Genomic DNA, 15,700 nt, shown 5'->3' with positions numbered 1-15,700 from the left:
TTTTGGCACCTTTGTTGAATAGCAGTTGGCTATAAATGTATGGATTTACTTCTGAACTCTGTATTCTGTTCCATTAGTCTATTAATCTATTTTTGTACTAGTACCATGCTGTTCTGGTTACTATAGCATTGTAGTGTATTTTGTAGTCAGGTATTGTGATGCCTCCAGCATTACTTTTCTTCTCATGATTGCTTTGGCTATCCAGGATCTTTTGCATTTCCAAATGAATTTTAAGGTTTGTTTTCTATTTCTGTGAAGAATGCTATTGTTATTTTCATAGGGATTGCATTGAACCTGTAGATTGCTTTGGGCAATACGGATGTCTTTAAAATATTTATTCTTTCAATCTATGAACACAACGTATCTTCTTATTGATTTGTGTTTTCTTTAATTTCTTTCATCAACATTATCTAGTTTTCATTGTAGAGATGTTTTGCCCCCTTGGTTAAGTTTATTTCTAGGTATTATTCTTGTAGCTATTGTAAATAGAATTGATTTCTTGATTTCTTTTGCAGATCATTTGCTATTGATGTGTACAAATGCTACCAATGTTTGTATGTTGATTTTGTATTCTATAAACTTTACTAAATGTATAAATTCTAATAATTTTTGGATGGAGTCTTTAGGGTTTTTATATACATAATAATATGAGAAAACAAGAGCAATTTGACTTCCTGTTTTCTAATTTGGAAAATTTCCTATTATTTCTTTCTCTTGCCTAATTGCTCTGGCTAGATCTTTTAGTACTAGGTTGAATAAAAGAAATGTAAGTGGGCATCCTCGCCTTGTTACAGATTTAGAGGATGTTAAGATCATAAGACGTTTTTGGTAAGCCTCATGGTAAACATGAAGCAAAAATACTTAGTAGAGTAAAAATAAAAAACAAGGAATTAAAACATATTACCAAAGAAAATAACTTAATCACAAAGTAAGATGAAAAGAAAAAAGAAAGAAAGGGAGTAGTTACAAAACAACCAGAAAACAATAAAACGTCAGCAGTAAAGTTCTTACCTATCAATAATAACCGTAAGTGTAGATTGACTAAATTATTTAGTTAAAAGTCATAGAGTGGCAGAATAGATTAAAAACAACAAAAATATATATAAAAAAACAAGACCCAAGCTGCCAACAAGCAACTTACTTCAACTACAAACACATAAATAGATTGAAAATAAAAGAAACGGATGGAAAAAGACACTCCATGCAAATGGAAACTAAAAAAGAGTAGAAGTAGCTAGACATATTGAAGAAAACAGACTTTAAGTTAAAAATGATTTTTAAAAAGACAAAGAGGGTCATTGTGTAATGATACAATACAGCAAGAGGATAAAACAATTGTAAATATATATGCACCCAGTATTGGAACACCTAAATATATAAAGCAAATATTTACAGACCTAAAGGGAGAGATTGACTGTAATACAAAAATTACTAACTTCAACACTCAACTTTCAGCAATAGATAGATCACCCAGACAGAAAATCAAGAAAGAAACATTGAGTTAAACTGTACTCCAAATGGACCCAACAGACATTTACAGAACATTCCACCTGAGAACAGCAGAATACGTACTCTTCTCAATAGCACATTTAAAAATTATCCAGCAGGAATTACGTTAGGCCACACAAAAGTCTTAACAAATTATAAAGCTGAAATCATATCAAGCATCTTTTCTGACCACAATGGAGTTAAACTAGAAATTTATAAGAAGTGAAACTTTAGAAACTGTATGAATAAATAGAAAGCAAACAACTTGTCCATAATCAACCAGTGTAGCAATAAACAATAAAAAAGGAAATAAATTCTTTGAGACAAAAAAAAAAAAAAAGGAAATACAGCATACCAAAACTTGTGGGGAAGGTTAAAGCAGTTCTAAGAGAGACGTATACAGCAATAAATGCTTAACTGAAAAAAAGTAGAGGGATCTGAAATAAAAAACCTAAGCTTACACCTCAGACAACTAGAGAAACACAATCTAAAGCAAGATTAGTAGAAGAAATGAAATACAAATGATCAGAGCATAAATAAATGAAGCAAAAACTAAAAAATACAAAAGAATAATAAAGAGCTGATTTTTCGAAAAGATAAACAATTTTTTTAAAAAAAAACTTGGCTTACAGGAAAAAAGAAAACAAATATAATAACATTTAAATTATTGATCTTTTTATTATTACATGTTATTTTTACTTTTTTTGTTATTCCGTCAGTTACTTAATTTGAGAAATCTGGATTCAGTTAATTGGGAATACTTTGCTATAATAGTAGGTTAGCTGCATACTAATTTTTTGATTTTCAACACATTTTTAAAATGTGACATTTTGTTAAATCATCAAAACTTATAAAGATAGTATTTATAATTTCGATAAAGGAGATAAAAGTCTCGGAAATAGTAGCATTAAACATCAATATATAGGATTTCTTAATTGTGAAACAGACATTTGACCAAAGTTTCCCCCCTCCCCCCAAATGTTCCTTCTTCTCTAGAATACTACTCATTCAGCAAAATGTCAGTGAATCTTGTTAGATCCCCACACTAGTTTCAAAATAAAAATAATGACATTTAAATCATAGCAACTAACTTGCCAAGGCTTGGGAGTAGTTTAATTACTAAGGTCCACACCAATGATTTTGGATTGTTAAAAAGGGCATAGACCTCAGGCATTGCTTTTTTATTTTATTCTAATGAGATAAAGGCTAACTGAAACAGCTGTATAATGAGAAAATATTTGAGAGCTTTTTTTGTGGTAAAAGTATTGATATTGCCGGGCACGGTGGCTCAAGCCTGTAATCCCAGCACTTTGGGAGGTGGAGACGGGTGGATCACGAGGTCAGGAGATTGAGACCATCCTGGCTAATACAGTGAAACTCCGTCTCTACCAAAAAAAATACAAAACCTAGCCGGGTGAGGTGGCGGCGCCTGTAGTCGCAGCTACTCGGGAGGCTGAGGCAGGAGAATGGCGTAAACCCAGGAGGCGGAGCTTGCAGTGAGCTGAGATGGCGCCGCTCACTCCAGCCTGGGCAACAGAGCGAGACTCCCTCTCAAAAAAAAAAAAAAAAGTATTGATATCAGAAAACAATTAGTTGTGAGTGGAGAGGTGGTTGGAATCAAAGTTTATAAATTTCTACTATGGCCAAAAATAAAAACCACTTTATATTTTTAATATTTACCTCTAATGTTACACTAAGTCTTTAAGATCTAATGGTATTAATTAAGAAGGAATTAGTCATCTGGTTATAGAGTCACTTTCTTCCTTTATCAAATCAGTGCCTAACAGATTTTATTTGATTTGCCTCTTAATTGTAATCTTACTTACTCAAAAGTGCTTGTTTTTCTATGCATAGAATTAACTAAATCTAGTATTTTACAAAATTGTACAGTTTTCTAGGGATTGTGTGAGAAGAAAAGTTTTCAGTAAGAAGTAATATGAATGTTTCAACTCTGTCTTTTAAATATTTCAAAATTATTTTTACATTTTTAACATATAAGGACACAACAGCAATGTTAAGAGACTAGACTCTGTATAAAACCAAAAGTCAGTTTCCAACTCATGTGCTTTTATTTGTATAAATGCACGAAGTCCCCAAGTATTTCAGAAGAATAAAATTATTCATGTTATGAATCCAATTATGATGGGGTTAAGTAAAATTAAAATTCATGTCCTTGGTAAACATATTTATTCAAATCTTGCCATGTAATTAGAATGCTGAATTATTAGATGGAGATTAGATGAATTTTTCTTGGGTGAATGAATATTCACTATAGATCCCAAGACACATTCCAATTTCATCAACATTCTAAATGTGCTCTTAACTTATCACTGTGCTCTCCTGATTTATAATATTTTCCTTAACCACACTTACTATATTTTAACAAACTCTGTGTCTATCATTTACTTTATTGAAAGTGATGAATTAAGCTCAATCTTTTTTCCTAGTTAATTTTATTACACATAATTCTCCTTGCTTTAACAACTGGGAAGGGAGTTGTTATCCAAATATTTTAAATATATGAATATGCTGGAATGTAACTAAAATCACTATGCAGTTACTTCCTTTCAAAATGGTTCAGATTTCAAACAAACAGTTAAGAATATTTAACAGAATAACTAAATGATTTAACTTAAAATTCATTAAATAATACTGTGAAACAGTAAAGAGATTTCTACATATTTGGAAAATTTATAGATATGCCATTCATACTTGCTTAAAATCAAATAGTTCATGCAATGTACCAATTTTATTCTGACTGGTACTATTTATACATTTTAATTTATGGATATCAAGTAACTTATGCAACTTAGACACTATTAGGAGAAAAGTAGAATATCCATGATAACTTTAAAATAAAGCAATGTTTCAAACTCACTTTCACATCAGCAAGATGACATTAATCTATTTTTTTTTTATTTTACTTTAGTCTCTGGAAATACAGATCCAAACTAATATTATTTTGGTTATGTTTCTGTATTAGTGATTTTTTGACAGATAAATTGTAATATAAAATTACTGGAATACATGATTAGTATGATGTGGAATCAGGAAGCCTAGGTTCAAATACACATTCTCACACCCAGTAGAGTAAGACTTTGGTAAGGTTAGTTAATTTTATATTAGTTAATTTTATATTAGTTTTCTCACATGCAGTACAAAGACAACACTGGCTTCCACTTCTGAGAGCTCTTATAGAGAGACTGAACACGTTGTTACGAGTAAAGCACTTAAAACACCTCTCCACACACTGGTACCCCTTAAATAGAGCTATTCTTATACCACATTTTATGATTTTCAAATCACTTGAGATTTTTGCAATACATGTTTCAATGAGGAAAATTTTTTTTACTGCCCTTATACTGTGAAAGGACAAATGTTGGAAACGTTTCCAAGATGGTAAATAATTTTAGTATCAGAAAGGACATTACTGGTACTTTTAGAAGAGGCTTAGTGTAAAGGCATTTCATTTCTAAGCATGAGTTCTGATTCTTCTTGTGTCACAGTGTTATATAACAAGCAAATCAACTCAAGTCTAATATAATTTTGAATGTAAGGTAAACATTAATGGTAAATATAACTAAAAATAAAGGAATAAATGTGTTTATCTCAACTGGTGTCTGTAGTTTTGCTATTTACTATACTGAAATGCACTGTTGGTTGGAGAAAAAAGTTCCTTTTTTTGACAAACTGAATATTTTATGAATTGCATTTTATCACTAAGTCTGAATTGATTTTTTTCAATGTAAATTGAATTAGATACCACTTGACTAACAAATAGATGTTCTGGGGAAAATTAGCAAATTTTCATATTAACGTAATTTGTAAACATGTAAATAGGTATGCCTTTCAGGAGAAAACTTTGGCAAAATATATGCTTTTGAAAATCTGTCAAGAAAAAATAAAGGAAATCAAACGTGTATTTGGGCAAAATACAAATACCAAAGTTCTACCAAAATTTTAATTCAAGCAGTACTCACTTTTCACAGTCCCAATACACATTGATTTTCATTACTAAGTTTTAGTGGTTTAATTACATAACACCAGTGCAACAGCAAGAAGGTACAAATTTCAGCTACCACAGTATATTAACTGAGTAATTCCATGAAGTACAAATTTTGATGCTAGCTTTTCAGTCCAAAATTCATTAAGTGAAACCAGATGTACATAATAATCACCAAACATATCACTTACCCCAAGGTCTGCATATCTGTAATTCAGTTTATACACAAATAACAAAGCATACAGTTGTGCTGTTTCCCTGTTCTCAGTAATAAATACAGGTGATATTTTATTGAAGAAATAATCAAGAGAAAAAATTGGCCAACAAAAATAAGAGTGCACAAAGAAACAAAGTGTGATAATTCTGGTAGTAAAATTCTAATCAAATGCAAATGAAGCTATAGAAGAAGCAGACTGACCATTGGTTCTGGGAATGTTGACACTGCTACTGTTCAAGGGATTTTAATATGCATGCTGAAGTAGTTAATGAAGGCAAAAGTACTGACATAAATGAGGAGGGAAAGTTCCAATAAAAAAGATGATGTCCCAAAGATAGTGAATGCAGGAAATTTCACAGTAAGGACAATCTTGAAGATACTGCACAACATTGAAACAAAAAAAATTAAATGTTGGAAACTTATCCAAATTTATAAAGAGTATGATAACTGACCAAGTTGTGAAGAAGATTCTTATTTCATATTGTGCATTATAAAATGAGAAGGCAAACACTGTTCAAATTACTCTTGATTAGATTTTTTCAAAGAAATAAAACAATTCTCAATGTTTCTAATGTAGTATATAAATATGCAAAATAAATATTAGATTATTTTTTAATTTTCCCATATATTTATCACCAACAATAAGAGAATTTTAATGTTCTGACACAATTGTTTAAAGGTAATTAGATAATCCTCTTTGTTCATTGGTAATTAAGATCATTTTGCATGTATTTAGCCTGTTTCATTATTTTGTAGTCTTGTAATGTCACATAAATTGAGAACTGCCTATACTTATTATTGGTTATTTACAAATGAAGAATTGATATAATATTTATTGCTTACAATAAACATACATTATTTTTGGTAAATATATGCATATCAATAAAATAATATATTGTGTATGTATATGTATTCATAGATACATATTGTATTAGTCTGTTCTCATGCTGCTAATAAAGACATACCCAAGACTGAGTAACTTTTAAAGGAAAGGGGTTTAATTGCCTCACAGTTCCACATGGCTTGGGAGGCCTCATAATCATGGTGGAAGTTTAATGAAGAGTAAAATCACATCTTACATGGTGGCAGGCAAGAGAGTGTGTGCAGGGGAAATGCCCTTTTATCAAACCATCAGATATCATGAGATTTACTCACTATCATGAGAACAGAACAGGATAACCTGCCCCCATGATTTCATTGTCTCCCACTGGGTCCCACCCATGACACATGGGAATTATGTGAGCCACGATTCAAGATGAAATTTGGTTGGAGACACAGCCAAACCATATCATTCCTCCCTTGGCCCCTCCCAAATCTCATGTCCTCACATTTCAAAACCAATCATGCCTTTCCAACAGTCCCACCTATGAGCCTATAAAATCAAAAGAAAGTTAGTTACTTCCTAGATACAATGAGGGTGCAGGCATTGGGAATACACCCATTCCAAATGGGAGAAATTGGCAAAAACCAAGAGACTATAGGCCCCATGCAAGCCCAAAATGCAATGAGGAAGTAAGTAAATCTGAAAGCTCAAAAATGATCTCCTTTGATTTCATGTTTCACATTCAGGTCACACTGATGCAAGAGGTGGCCTCCCATGGCCTTAGGCAGCTCCACCCCTCTGGCTTTGCAGGATACAGTCCTTCTCCCAGCTGCTTTCATAGACTGGGGTTGAGTGTCTGCAGTTTTTCCAGGCACATGGCGTGAGTTGTTAGTGGATTTACCATTCTGGAGTCTGGAGGACAGTGGCCCTCTTCTCACATCTCCACTAGGCAGTGCCCTAGTAGGGACTCTGTGAAGGGGCTCCAACCCCATATCCCCTTCCACATGCCCTAGCAGAGGTTCTCCATAAGGGCTCTGCCCTTCAGCAGTCTTCTGCCTGGACATCCAGGCCTTTCCATACATCCTCTGAAATCTACGTGGAGGGTCCCAAACCTCAACTCTTGATTTCTGTGCACCCACAGGCTCAACACCACAGGGAAGCTGCCAAGGTTTGGGGCTTACGCCCTCTGAAGCCACAGCCTGATCTACACCTTGGTGCCTTTTAACCATGGTTAGAGTAGCTGAGATGCAGGGCACCAAGTTCCTAGACTGCACAGAGCTGGGAGGTGGAGAGGTGGCGGGGCTTGGGCCACAAAAGCATTTTTCCTCCTCAGCCTCAGGGCCTGTGATGGGAGGGGCTGCTGTGAAGGCCTCTGACATGCCCTAGAGACATTGCCCTCATTGTCTTGGTGATTAACATTTGATTCCTTGTTACTTATGCAAAATTCTGCAGCAGGCTGGAATTTCTCCTCAGGAAGTGTTTTTTTGTTTGTTTTTTTGTTTTTTTCTATTGCATCATCCAGATGCAAATTTTCCAAACTTTTATGCTCTGCCTCCCTTTTAAACATAAATTCCAATTCCAAATCATGTATTTGTGAATACATAAAACTGAATGCCCTTAATATCATGCTAGTCACCACTTGAACACTTTACCGCTAAGAAATTTCTTCCATCACATCCCTAAATAATCTCTCTAGTTCAAAGTTTCATAAATCTCTAGGGCAGAGCAAAATATTGTCAGTCTCTTTACTAAAGCATACAAAAAGTCACCTTTGCTCCAGTTCCCAAAAAGTGTCTCATCTTCACCTGAGACCACTTCAACCTGGACTTTTTTCCATGTGTCTGTCAGCATTTTGGTTGAAGCCATTCAACAAGTCTCTAGGAAATTTCAAACTTTCCCACATCTTCCTGTCTTCTGAGCCCTCCAAGTCTCTAGGAAGTTCCAAACTTTCCCAAATTTTCCTGTCTTTTTATCCCTCCAAACTGTTTCAACCTCTGCCTGTTACCCAATTCCAAAGTCATTTTCACACTTTTGGGTATCTTTACAGCAGCACCCTACTCTCTACCCACCCTATTCTCTACCACCCTACTGCAGTACTAATTTAATGTATTAATCATTTCTCATGCTGCTAATACATACCAAAGACTGGGTAATTTATAAAGGAAAGAGGATTAATTGACTCGTGGTTCCATATGGCTAGGGAGGCCTCACAATCATGGCAGAAGGCAAATGAGTAGCAAAATCACATCATATGTGGTGCTGGCAAGACAGCATATGCAGGAGAACTGCCCTTTTATCAAATCATCAGGTCTCATGGGGCTTATACACTATCAGGAGAACAGCACAGGAAAACCCTGTCCCATGATTCAATAACCTCCCACTGGGTCCATCCCATGACATGTGGGAATTATGGGAGCTACAAGATTTGCATGGGGACACAGCTAAACCATATCATATTTGGACTGAGTTGATTGTTTTAAAAGTCACATTAGATAGAAGCTGTCCTCTTGTTTCTTATGGTACTAATGATAAAACTGTTGAAATAATCTGAACTATTTTTATCATTAATACAAAGAAAATGAGGAAATCTCAATAGCTGAAACAATACTAATATTTTAAAGCTAAATGCATATTCTGAGAAAAGCTTCAACTATATCAATGACTCCCAAGAAAGTCATATTGAAAACATCACAAAGATAACATAATAAATGTTGCTCCAAATTAAAGGTAAAATATTCTTACAATTATATAATCATTTTCATATAAGGTAGTTTCCAATGAATCATTAAGGTCGTAACAAAAGACAAGGAGTCATGTTGTATATCTTTATCTATATCATTAAACAAATAATCTCCAAAAGAAGAGACTCATAAAACCTAAGAAATAAAGAGGAGCAAACATTAACATCACCACCCCCTGGACTTTTTGGAAGCTGCCTAAAAATATCCATAATAACAGGATCTATAGCATGTCTACAAGCTAGAAAAGCAGTTGAAAAACAGGCAAGTGTGATGAAAGCAAAAGATCCTGAAACTACACATGACTAAATAAAAGATTATTGTGAGAGCATCCCAGTGCCGAGCTAGGCATAAGACCAGAGGCATATATTTTAACATCTCTAAATTTCAGTTTTGTTGAGTACAAAATCATTTTAAATCTGTGCACATCGGCATTTATAATAGGGTATAAATAAAGTGCAACTATGAAATCACTTGCAACCTTCAATCTGTTGTACAAAAATAGATGATCATAATGCATGTATTCCCTTGGTTTAGCTAAGACATTAGCTACTGTCTTTGTCAATATCAACCCTACAATATACTGAATAGACACTTTTCAGAGAACATTTCAAAATATATGTTTTGAGGAAATAAAATACATCAGCATTTTTTTCCAGTTTCATCTTCCTTTGCAGTTTTCAGCATTAGCTTAGATGTTAAACGATGGATCACAGGATGTATGGAATGAACAAGGGGCAATTCTAATATGGACCAAATGTATTAACTGCGCTCTTGGTATTATTGAGATGTATCGGAGGAGAGGGCAATAAAGACGAGTCTCAACTGCAGCTTACTACACACTAAACTGACTTAACTTACTACAATACATTTGTATTCACAATTGACGACAAAGGGCTGTTCGTATGTACATGCCACACGTTCATTTCAAAGTTCATGTCATTGTTTGAAAGCAGTAGCTTGTTTTATAATTTATGAAGTATTACAATGCATTATTTTCTGATAACGTGTGAAGGAACCGAATCCCCTGAAACCGTTTTGCTTTTAGAATAAAAATTTTACTGCCCAATAGATATCCTGACCTGCTAATTGCTTCAAAATCTGAATTCATATTTATAATCATATTTTCTAAGGTATGTACATGCTATGAACCTTTCTTTCTAGTGTCTTTCATTACAAGAAGTGATATATGAGGTACTCTCAAGAAAATCAAAGTTTTGGCAAGATATTGTTCAATAGAATACTTCTATATACATTATTCATTTTTGAAAAGATATTAGTAAAAGAATAAGAGAATTATTCTTTGTGTTATAAAGTTCTATAGATTTTCATAAATGTTTATGTTTTGTATTATAGAGAATAGTTTCACTGCCCTACACAATCGTAGGATAGAATTCAGAATGTGATAAAAGAATTTAAACGTATCCTAAGTGTCTGTAACACTCGCACTGAAGGGAGAGGAGGAATAAGGTGCTGACATTAGTGCATTTGAAAATGAATGGAGTCTGTTAAGATAAAGGGTGAAAAACTATTTTAAAAAGAAGAGAAAAGGGAAGATGATATTTTAGATGCATAATTCAAATATAAGGAGTTATAAACTAGTAAACTGAAAGCTTAGAGTCATATTTTTTGTATTTAGTATTAAACATTTTTAGTATAACACAGTGATTAAGTACACAGACACACGACTACAACTAGCCATTTAACTTTAACATAGAGGTTGAACTCTCTCTCTTTTCTGATCTGTAACATAGAGGTTGAACTCTCCTTTCTCTCTTTTCTGATCTGTAACATAGAGGTTGAACTCTCCTTTCTCTCTTTTCTGATCTGTAACATGATGATGAAAATAGTGCCTACCTTAGTTATAAGTATAAAATATTTATAAAATATCACAGTATATAAAGTAAATGCTACATCAGATTTTACTGTTATTATTACAGCTCACAAGGTGGCATGGACAGAGGTGACTAAAGAATCATGATAAAGGAAGTCTTCAAGAGAATAAAAACAGACTATGACTCTTCCTGATAAGTGAAAATGTGAACAGTTTTTGTTAGAGCAGGGGATATGCAGATTTGGTGACACAGGTTTACACTTTTTGGATTCTTCCTTTAAGAAAATGAAAATAACCTTTAAATTACTAAACTAATTATACGAGGGTATGTTTAATTTATAATGAGAAAAAGCCACCACAAATTGTACTTGAAATATTTAACAAAACCAATAAACACCATCAAGTTTAAAAACATGGAAAACTGTTTTTATTGATCACATGAAATTTCCATAATAGTCTCAAGATTAACTTCTGGCTCCGGACAACTCAAGCTTTTCTTCTCCTCTCCTGTGTACATACTTCTGATGTGGGTTGCCACTGAATGCTTTGGTATGGGTGTTAGACTCCTGCAGGACCTCTGCCTTCATCTCATAGTGCAAGGAAAGTGGAAAGTAATTGTCACAAACTACACAAACAGCGGACCATATGACTTTCCTTGCTAAGTTTTCTTTCTTTGAAAGTGAAGGGATGGTACATTAGTATCAAAGAGAAAGTAAAATGAACAATTAACAAAGGGGACACAGGAGTAAAATATCTTTTATTTATCCCCTTATCTCCCAAAAGTCATAGTTTGGCAGATTTCAGAGGAATACACAGTTGTGTATGCAAAAATAATGGTGTATCAACCAATAGGTATCAATAATGGTGAAAAGCAAGCAACACCAAAACCCTTATATTCTAGTGTGTGGGTTGAGAACATGAGAACCAAAGAAAAAATTTGTGAATGATAAAACTTGATAAGATGTGTGATATGTGTAATTCAGTCTCAGATTTTAGAATATAGGGAGACTATTTTACCTTGGTAATTTTGTAATCATATTGTGTCCGGAATTGGTGGGTTCTTGGTCTCACCGACTTCAAGAATGAAGCCGTGGACCCTCCCAGTGAGTCTTGCAGTTCTTAAAGATGGTGTGTCCAGTATTTGTTCCTTCAGACCTTCAGATGTGTCTGGAGTTTCTTCCTTCTGGTGGGTTCGTGGTCTCAACCTCAGGAGTGAAGCTGCAGAGCTTCCTGGCGAGTGTTACAGCTCTTAAAGGCAGTGTGCACCCAGAGTGAGCAGCAACAAGATGTATTGCAAAGAGCAAAAGAACAAAGCTTCCACAGCCTGGAAGGGGACCCCAGCGGGTTGCCCCTGGCTGGCTAAGGCAGTCTGCTTTCATTCCCTTATCTGGTCTCACCCACGTCCTGCTGATTGGTCCTATAGAGAACCGATTGGCCCACTTTACAGAGAGCTGATTGGTCCGTTTTGACAGAGTGCTGATTGGTGCGTTTACAATCCTTGCGCTAGACACAGAGTCACAGAGTGCTGGTTAGCTCGATACAGAGTTAGCTAGGCACAGGGTACCAATTGGTGTATTTACAAACCTTGAGCTAGACACAGGGTACTGACTGGTGTATATACAAACTCTGAGCTAGACACAGGGTGCTGATTTGCTGATTGGTGCATTTACAATTCTTGAGCTAGACACAGAGTCACAGAGTGCTAGTCCTCCCAGTCTCCACTAGGTTAGCTAGATAGTGAGGGCTGATTGGTGCACATACGATCCTCTGGCTAGATATAAAAGTTCTCCAAGTCCCCAACCAGTTCAGGAGCCCAGCTGGCTTCACCCAGTGGATCCTGCACTGTGGTTGCAGGTGAAGCTGCCTACCAGTCCCTAGTCCCGCTTGCACTCCTCAGCCCTTGGGCTGTCAATGGGACGACGGGGTGCAAGGAAGCAGGGGGCTGCGCCCATCTGGGAGGCTCAGGCCGCGCCAGAGCCCAGGGCAGGGGGAAGGGCTCAGACATGGCAGGCTGCAGGTCCTGAGCCCTGCCCAGCAGGGAGGCAGCTAAGGTCAAGCAAGAATTTGAGTGTGGCGGGCGGGCTGGCACTGCTGGGGGACCCTGCAACCTCCGCAGCTGCTGGCCCTGGTGCTAAGCTCTTCACTGCCCTTGGCTGGTGGTGCTGGCAGGCTGCTCCCTGTGCTGGGCCTGCGGAGCCCGCACCGCGGGAACTCACACCAGCCAGCAAGCGCAGCCCGCAGCCCCCACCATTCCTGCCGGCACCTCTCCCTCCACACCTGCCTGCAAACAGAAGGAGGTGGCTCCAGCCTCAGCCAGCCCAGAGAGGGGCTCCAACGGTGCCATGGCGGGCTGAAGGGCTCCTCAAGTGCCACCAGAGTGGACGCAGAGGCCGAGGAGGTGCTGAGAGTGAGGGCTGCTAGCACATTGTCACCTCTCAATATAATAGCCCAAATCTGGAATTCCAGTGGAATTGTACACCAGACCTTAAAACACCTAAGTAAAGAATGAGAAAACATTTTTCTATTTTTATTGTGATAGTGGCTATATGTCATTTATCAACATTTGTTAGATTTTTTCACTATAAAGGGATAATTTATTTGTATATAAATGGTATCTTAATAAAAATGTTTTCAAAATCTATTTGCAATAATAATAATAATGAAAACAATACCAAAGTAAAAATTAAAACGGAGACAAAAATATTTTCTATCACAAGGGCTAAAACCCAAAAATGAAAAGGCTTTTTAAAATTTGGAGAAAAAATTCTTGTAAGGGGGAAAAAAAACTGTGAACAGAAATTTCACATAAAATATAAACACAAAACACCTTCCAATAAATAAAAATACGTTAAACCTTATTAAGTTTTTTAGTTCAACCTAAACTTATTTAGATTTTTTTAAGTAATATGTGATTACATAATCTATTGGCAAATCTCTGAGGAAATAAGCATTCTCATAAATTCAGAAGATTCACAGAGACTATTATGAACAACCATATACAAACAAACTACAAAATCTATAGAAAACGAATAAATTACTGGAAACACACAATATCTCAAGATTCAATCAATCAGGAAGAAACTGAAACCCTGAACAGACCAATACTATGGATCAAAATTGAATCAGTAATAAAAAACCTCCCAACCAAAAAAAGCCCCAGACCAGATGGATTCACAGCAAAATTCTACCAGATGTGCAAAGTACTGCTACCAAATCTATGGAAAATATTTCAAAAAATTGAAGTGGAGGAACTCATCTCTAATTCATTCTATGAAGCCAGTATCATCCTGATACCAAAACCCACCAAAGATAGAAAATAAAAATAAAAAATAAAAAAAAATTAAAAAAAACTACAAGTCAATATGCCTGATGAACTTAGATACAAAAGTTTTCAATGAAATACTAACAAACTGAATACAGCAGCACATCAAAAATGTAAAATGTAATTCACCATCATTAAATAGGTTTCATTCCTCGGATGCAAGGTTGGTTCAACATAAACAAATCTATAAATGTGATTGACCACAAAAACAGAACTAAAAACAATAACCATGATTATCTCAATAGATGTAGAGACACTTTTGATAAAATACAACATCCTTTTATGTTAAAAACCCTCAGCAAACTAGGCATTGAAGGGACATACCTCAAAATAATAAGGGCCATCTATGACAAACCCACAGCTGACATCATACTGGATAGGCAATAACCAGCAGCATTCTCCTTGAGAATGAGAAAAAGACAAGGATTTTTACTTTCACCACCCCTGTTCAACGTAGCGCTGGAAGTCCCAGATGGAGAAATCACTCAAGAGAAAGAAATAAAAGGCATCCAAATAGCAAAAGAGAAGTCAAACTATCTGCGTTCTCTGAAGATGTTATTCTACACCTATGAAACCCTAAAGACTCTGCCAAAATGCTCCTGGAACTGATAAATAACTTCAGTGAAGTTTCAGAGTACAAAGACAATGTACAGAAATCAGTAGCATTTCCATGCAACAACAGCATTCAAGTTGAGAGTCAAATCAAGAATGCAATCTCATTTACAATAAACACACACACACACACACACAATACTTAGGAATACATCTAACCAAGGAGATAAAAGATCTCAACAAGGAGAATTTAAAACACTGCTGAAGGAAATCACAGATAACACAAACAAATGGAAAAATATTCTATGCTCATGGATGGGAAGAATCAATATTCTTAAAATGTCCATACTGCCCAAAACAATCTAGAGCTAGCACGCTATTCCTATCAAATTACCAATGTCATCTTTGCAGAAGAAAGAACAAAAAAACTATTCTAAAGTTTTCATGGAACGAAAAAAGAGACTGAATAGCTTAAGCAATCCTAAAGAAAAAGAACAAAGATGGAGTCAGTAGATTTACCAGACTTCAAAATATACTACAATGCTAAAATAAACAAAATCATACGGTGCTAGTACAAAGATGGAAATGTAGACAATTGGAACAGAATAGAGAATGCAGAAATAAACCCACAAACCTACAGCCATCTTATCTTGGACAAACTTGACAAAAATAAACAATTGGGAAAGGATTCCCTATTCAGTAAATGGTGCTGAGATAGCTGGC

Source organism: Chlorocebus sabaeus, chromosome 22 (assembly GCF_047675955.1).
Source record: "Chlorocebus sabaeus isolate Y175 chromosome 22, mChlSab1.0.hap1, whole genome shotgun sequence".
Classification (NCBI taxonomy): Eukaryota; Metazoa; Chordata; class Mammalia; order Primates; family Cercopithecidae; genus Chlorocebus; species Chlorocebus sabaeus.
The sequence above is the reverse complement of the archived record's forward strand: the minus strand, read 5'-3'. Positions refer to the sequence as shown.